Source organism: Rhipicephalus microplus, chromosome 2 (assembly GCF_043290135.1).
Source record: "Rhipicephalus microplus isolate Deutch F79 chromosome 2, USDA_Rmic, whole genome shotgun sequence".
Classification (NCBI taxonomy): Eukaryota; Metazoa; Arthropoda; class Arachnida; order Ixodida; family Ixodidae; genus Rhipicephalus; species Rhipicephalus microplus.
Genome location: NC_134701.1, coordinates 247,352,082 through 247,359,537, shown reverse-complemented (window position 1 = coordinate 247,359,537; position 7,456 = coordinate 247,352,082). Strand labels below are relative to the sequence as shown.

At 45.4% G+C, this 7,456-nt stretch overlaps 1 protein-coding gene across 1 annotated transcript in view; it reads left to right on the top strand.

Annotated features, from left to right (window-relative positions):
* The first annotated feature begins 1,192 nt into the window (after positions 1–1,192).
* Positions 1,193–7,456, top strand: part of LOC119170180 (WD repeat-containing protein 17-like) — a 70,348-nt gene continuing 64,084 nt past the window's right edge. Inside the window, exon 1 of the mRNA XM_075878648.1 lies at positions 1,193–1,383. The gene's annotated coding sequence lies outside the window, so the exon portion shown is untranslated. The remainder of the gene's footprint in view (positions 1,384–7,456) is intronic.

The following is a 7,456-nucleotide window of genomic DNA, read 5'->3' as shown; positions in this document are numbered from 1 at the left end:
TATGAGGCCTTTGAAGCATGATGCTTAACTCAAAGGCCTCATATCTGTCACAACAAGGTTGCTCGTGATACAGCAGTCGTACTGGCAAAGAGCTACCTGCTGAGGTTGCGTGCTCAGAATCTCAATATTGTCACTAAATTATGATAATCTTAAGCGAACTCTAATTTAGAGTGGCTATGCTGGACAAATGTCACGCTACTCCGTACTCCGCCGAAATTAAGTCAAGTCGAGAGACATTATTTGTCAAAGCCACAAAAATCAGATAATCAGAATGACGTTAAGGTGCCTAACGACGCTTCTCCGACAATTATTTTTGATGGAGGTGGAAATGTTGTAGGCCCGTGTGCTCAGATTCGGGTGCACGTTAAAGAACCCCTGCAGGTTGTCAAAATTTCCGGAGCCCTCCACTACGGCGTCCTACATAATCATATGGTGGTTTTGGGACGTCAAACCTGACAAATCAATCAGTCAATCTTCTCCGACAATTAAATAAATCCGCCACTTCTTGAAAACCAACATATCAAGTTAATAAACGTAAAAAGTTATACAAAAACACCAGGTAATCAGTTACCGGAGATTGTTTTATTTTTATTTTTCAGTGTCAGCTGATAAATGTCAGCAGCAGTGAAAACAAAAACAATCTATGAATTGTCGACGCTTACGGGGATCACTGCACACACCACGAAATTCGGGCCATGGTTTCTTCTGTTCCACTTTCATCGTCTATGGCCCGGGCGGCTGCTTCTACATCCTTCAGTTCACGTCCATCTGACAAATACGGGAAAGGCCACATCGACCGTCCACGCCCGCTGCTCCTCCCAGTAAGACTTTCTGCCCTGCCGTTTACAGCGTACCAAACAGGCCCCGGTAGGTGTAAGGGTGGCGTTTTGTAAAACAGCAGGTGGCCCATCACCCTCACGGCCAAACGCACATGGCATTCATCCGACGACGATCGCCGACCGACTCCCGAATGAGCGCTCGTTTTTAGCGGCCGCAATCAATGAGTCGCCATGGCAGCCACCGTAGGTGCCAGGCACGACAAAAAGACTCGCTTGCCCCAGGCACGCACGCTGGGCAGCGATCTCGGCACGACACGGCTTCGCCTGGCAAGCCAGGCCGGAAAGAGAAGACAACAGCATCGCCGCTGGACACCGCTGCAGGCGCTCGGTGTACAGCGCCAGTTCCGTTGGCTGGATCGTTGGCTGACCCGTGCTTGCTACTTCATTGTTGTGAGACGGTCCCCAGGGGCCAAGAGGGTAGGCGTGTCGCGTGCAGCAGCGTAGCCAACGTGTCCTGCAAACCCCGACTCTGGATTTACTTTCGTGTGGTTCGAGCTGCGACGTGAACTCGGCGGATACCCCGAACCACGTCGTTGGAAGACCGGTTCGTTTTTCACCTTTGATTGCTTCGTATTTTTGGTCACTTACTTGACTGTGTTTTAGTGCCCGCGTGTGTGCCGTAGCGTCGCTCATTAGCTGTTGATAGCTGCTGGCAACCAATGTGAGAAATGAACGAAATTTTGTTTTATTTGTCTGACCGACTGTACTAAGATAATTGAAGGGTGTAGTGAAGTGGCTTTCTCGAAATTTGGCAATGCCACGACGCTTGAGAACGGAAGGGCTAGTTGATGCAGGGGCGTGTTAGCGAAGGACAGTGTCAAAAGTTTGGCACGAACATGAAAAGGCATTACGAGTCTTTCGAAAAGACATTCTGGGTCTTCCTGCATTAGTCCTACCCTCTAGTTTTTTACGCGACATTTCCTTTCGGTAAATAATTTGATTTCGTCATCGTGTCGTTTGGGTAACTCAAGACTGTGTGTGGGTGGCTGTGTACGCATGCATTCGCTTATCCGCTATAAAAATGTTTTATTACGTAGACACTTCGTCCCCAACGCACAAATAGGTGACAGTAACAGTCTTTGAAGAATTTTTATTAAGTTTTTGCTACTGAACCCGGCTTTGACCTTGGCCACGCTGACCACAAAGAAATAACGCTGGTGTAGTTCAGTATACATGCACGTCAGATTCCCAGATTGTCTAAATTAATTCAAAGGTAGTCTGCATGGAATCTTTTTCAGAGTGGTTTTGGCATATCGAGCCAAAAATGTTTTAACCCATCTTTGATACCATGTCGTTTCTTGAAATAGTCAAGCTTTAAATGATTTGATACATTGCAATGACCTTCCCCTAGCGATGACCTTCCCTTCGCGATAATAGGACAGTCGTCCACCGGATAATCAGTCTTTCTCTTTATCGCGTGATTTAAGCACTCGGTTAAGAGGACGTTTTGAGGGCTTTGTTGGTGCATATTGACGAGAATTACCTAGCGCAAGATGAAACACGAAGACACACAATGGACAAGCGCTTGTCCTTTGTGTGTCTTTCTCGTTTGCTGCTTTTTTTTTTTAATGTGAAGCATTTCTTCGCGAACTCTGGCGACTTTGAGTGTGTCTAGCCGCTTACGTCTGTGTGCTCTCGTGGCCACCCCTTTAACTTGGCGTGAACCAAAACTAGCATGGGAAGCCAAGATGGTTTGACAAATTACGCGCTTGTCAATACACAAATGATGTTACAATGCCGTCACTTGCGTCGTCACACTTCCCACCAGACAGTGGCACATACCCACGGGCGGGTATGTGCCGCTGGTATGCGGATATGCACCAAAGGTGATTGACATATAGGATCTACCCAGGAATGACGAGAACACACATGGGCAATTTTAACAGCTAGCGGTAAGAAATATCCGACATCGGTAGCGTCGAGCTGACGAATGCAAAGAATACATGTCAGGGTCCCAGCTGGAATCAAACCCAATCATTCTCCGTGGCAATGAAGCATTTTACCACAGAGCAACGTCAGGTCTCGTAACTACTGTTTAAATTGACGCTGATTTTTGCGAAACGTCAATAGCGGTTGCGTGCTACCTACCAAATTTTATAAACATTACATATGTACTCCTTTGATACAGTCGTCAGGACGGGTTAACGTCAATTGTGGTTAGTTTCCATGCGCTCAAGTTGATTTATGTAGCAGTGTCCAGGGCCAAGATCCTCGCGAGCATCAGCGCTTCAATCAGCTTTAGGTGCTGCTAATGCGCATGTTCCAGTTGGCATCCCTGCGCAAGTGCAAAAGACTGATTATATAAACATCTGCAACTCTTCAACATATGCCTGTGCGTGCAACATTTGTACATATATTAGCGTCATTTTATGACGTGTCGCTAAATAAATATTGCAACACAATCAGCTTCCATCTGCATGCTTTGCACTAAGTCGATTCCCAGGTACGTGGGATCTGCCAAATTTTCGCTTGCGTTATTTCTTGTCAATAAGCACTCGGGGTTTTATGTTAACTAGCAAGACGTTAGAACAAGTAACAATGACCGGAGTATTATTCGCGCCAGTCTTATCGCAGTAATACTATTAAGCCGTAGCGAATTCAACTGTGGAAACCTTCACATCCATTTCTTTTTGATTGAAACGCCAAAAAGCTTTCATTTTATGCTTATTTAAGTACAGCAAGATGGCAAGTTGGGCCAGTTGGATTACGTTCATTATTGAAAAGTTTGTTGAAGCGCACCAAAATAACAGACGGACAGAAGAGGCCGACATGGACATCGCTTGCTCTCACAACTGAAGTTATTATTAGTCAGAAAAAATTTAAAGCGGTTAAATGGTCTTTCACGCATATGCATTAGAACAGGGTGCAACAGAAACCACTCGTATTGGGATTACAAAATTGTGCATATTATGTGTAATTTATTATATTTTGTGCGTATCTCGACACCTAGTACTTGCAACATATACTAAATGACACATAATATGCACGATTTTGTAATGCGGATAGGAGTGGTTTCTGTTGCATCCTGTTCTGATGCGCATGCCCGAAAGACCATGTAACCACTTTTTCTTTTCCTGACTAACCAAACTTCAGTTGTGAGAGCAAGCGCCATCCTTCTCGGCCTATTTTGTCCATCTGGTTTTTTTTTTGGGGGGGGGGGGGAGGGGGCTTCAACAAAATTTTCAATTATGATTTAGGTACCCATTACGTCCGAGTACCACCTGGTTATGTCCCATATTGTAGGAGAGATTCGTCACGGATTGTTCGATACCATTGTCAGTCTTTGTGCGTTTTAATCCTAGCCCCTTATGGCAGGATCGTCGACACTTGTACGAATAAGAGGCTAACTACTAACAAGAAATATCCCCCCTAAAAGGTAGCATTGCGCTGTCTGAGCATTTGCATATATTGATTAGCTCCTCCATCTTAAACATCGCGTGCCTTGCCATGGTTGATTCCGATTACATCGTACTAAACTTCGCGTGATCTGAATACGCATATAACGAGCTCTTTTGTTAAAGCGTACACTCGTGTACTGCGGCTTGCGATTCCTTGCATGGAATATTGTTAGAAATTGTTTTCAGACTCTTGCAGACGCCCTATACTTCGTCGTCCACTAAAAGAACACACTGGGTTACGAGTGAATCTAGAGCAAGGGCGATTTGCGATTTCACTCACGCATAATATGCAGACTTAATGAGCATCACGGACCACGCATTTAATTTCCTGCAAATTTTCGCAGAATCGCCCCCTCCCCCTTTTTTTGACAAGAGGTGTGCCTTTAAAAAAGTAAAAACAAATGGCTTGAGGGCGCGTCAGCCGAACACGGGAGCAGTTTGCGCAGGCGAGTGAAAGCTGTTTGACCAACGGATTAAAACCTGGTGGCGCGAATAGGCGGCTTCTGGCGCGCGCCTGGATTGCTCTTGATAAGCGCCCACCATGTCGACAAGATGACGTCATACTCGCCAGTTAATCTCACTCACTAACGACCAACACGTGCTCTTCAGCTTGCCTCTTGTTGCTCTGTGTGTACATTTTTTAACGTCTAGACGCGCTGCGTGACATTTCACGAGTGTTTCGGTTTATCTACATTCAATCTGGACGCAACGGGATAGAGCACTGGCTACGCGGTATTCTGCTACTCATCGTATGTGGTTTTCGCTTTGGCTTCGTCACTATGGTTACAGAATTCCTACGAAAAAATAATCCCTGAATGGTAAAAAAATTAACCTTTGTCCAGATGTCAGAATTTCTCTTAATTTCTTTGGCGTTATTGCCCATTCCAAAGACGCATTTAATTATTCCGGTTCTGTTCAGGTTTGAACAATCCATGTAAAGCACTTGCTCATGCAGTCCCCTCCTCTTTACCTAAAGTTTATCCCAGGCACAACTTTTCGGCCTAGATAAGTTCTTTGAGTAATCTGAGTGCGAGTTTGCTACTGCACCTGATGTTTTAGAAAAAACTTTCCGGACAGAGTTCACGTTCCAAAGTCTTATATGTATGAAATTAAAAATTTTAATACGTTTTGTGGTTGTTCATTTTTTTTGTAAAGCTGTAGAATCAGGGGAAATGCGATCAAGCTGATGTCTTCGAAAGCCAGAATTACTTGGAATCGCTTGGCGCCTCAACAGGTTTAAATCGGCGCCGGCGCACTACAATAGCATGTGTCAAACACGCGGCGACCGCGGCAGGCTTCAGGCTCTCGCAGTTGCTTCGTGTGTTCTCAGAATTCAAAAGCATGTCCTTCGAGATTAGCTTCTGTCATAACAAGAGCCGTCGCTTGGGGCGTGATATAAACTGCTAAATAAAAATGGAGACGTAGGAGGACGGCATTAGAAACTACACCGAAAACAGACTGACAGATTCTTAACACAAGTGTTACTCATCCAGTTGAGCCTTCAGCTTGTTACCCTAGTGGTCATAGCTTTTTCATTGTACAATCAGTCAATCGACTGAGCATTTCTCGTCAACCTCAGTACGCCATTGCTGTTCGGTCAGCAACTCTGTAACAATCTCGTTTTCAAACCAGCTTGGCGAACTTAGGAACTCAGTGTACTCTACTCAGAGTTTAAATACTTTTACTGAAATTTGCGTGTTGAATTGCAGGTTTAAATTATCTCACATTAAACCATACAAATGGGTTACTTGCACTGCAACAAGTCGGTGAACTAGTTGATCCATCACTTTACGTTGCCAATTGTTTATTCACTCAGCTAGTTACAAGTTTCATATTAAATGCGAACCATTTCTTTGCACACTTTAAGCACTTTTGTTATCTCTATATCTGTGTCTGTCTGTCTGTCTGTCTGTCTGTCTGTCTGTCTGTCTGTCTGTCTGTCTGTCTGTCTGTCTGTCTGTCTGTCTGTCTGTCTGTCTGTTCCTATGTCCCTCTGTCTGTCTGTCCCTATGTCCCTCTGTCTGTCTGTCCCTATGTCTGTCCGTCTATCCGTCTGTCCCTATGTCTGTCTGTCTATCCGTCTGTCCCTCTGTCTGTCTGTCTATCCGTCTGTCCCTCTGTCTGTCTGTCTATCCGTCTGTCTATCCGTCTGTCCCTATGTCTGTCTGTCTATCTGTCTGTCCCTCTGTCTATCCGTCTGTCTATCAGTCTGTCTATCAGTCTGTCCCTCTGTCTATCCGCCTGTCTATCCGTCTGTCTATCCGTCTGTCTATCCGTCTGTCTATCCGTCTGTCTATCCGTCTGTCTATCCGTCTGTCTATCCGTCTGTCTATCCCTCTGTCTGTCTATCCCTCTGTCTGTGTCTATCCCTCTGTCTGTGTCTATCCCTCTGTCTGTGTCTATCCCTCTGTCTGTCTGTCTGTCTGTCTGTCTGTCTGTCTGTCTGTCTGTCTGTCTGTCTGTCTGTCTGTCTGTCTGTCTGTCTGTCTGTCTGTCCGTCTATCCCTCTGTCCCTCTTTCTGTCTGTCCCTCTGTCTGTCTGTCTGTGTAGCCGCTTACGTCTGGCTGCTCTCGTAACCACGTTCTAACAACTAGCATGAGAAGTTAAGATGGTTCAAGAAATTACGCGCTGGTCAATACATAAATGATGTCACAATCCCATCACTTACGTCGTCACATCCCACCAGACAGTGGCACATAACCATGGACGGGCATGTGCCGCTGGTATGCGGGTATGTGCCACAGGTGATTGACACTTAGTATCTACTCAGCAACGACGAGAACACACATGGGCAATTTTAACGCGCGAGCGTTAAGAAATACCCGACATCGGTAGCATCAACCCAACGAATGCAAAGAATAAATGTCAGGGTCCCAGCTGGAATCGAGCCCAAACATTCTGCGCGGCAATCAAGTATTCTGCCACAGAGCCACGTAAGGCCTCGGAACTACTTATTCAAATGGATCCTAATGTTCGCGAAATGTGAATTGTGGTTGCAGTGCTGGCTATCCAATTTTATAAACGTTACATATGACCGCTATGATACAAAAGTGATGTCGTGTTAACGTCAATTGTAGTTAGGTGACATGCTGAAGTTCATTTATGTAGCAGTGTCTAGGGTTACCATCCCAGTGAGCACCAGCGCTTCATATCGGCTTATCGCTTCTGGTGTGGCTAGTACTCATGTTCTTGTTGGGATCGTTGTGTAAGCGCAAACA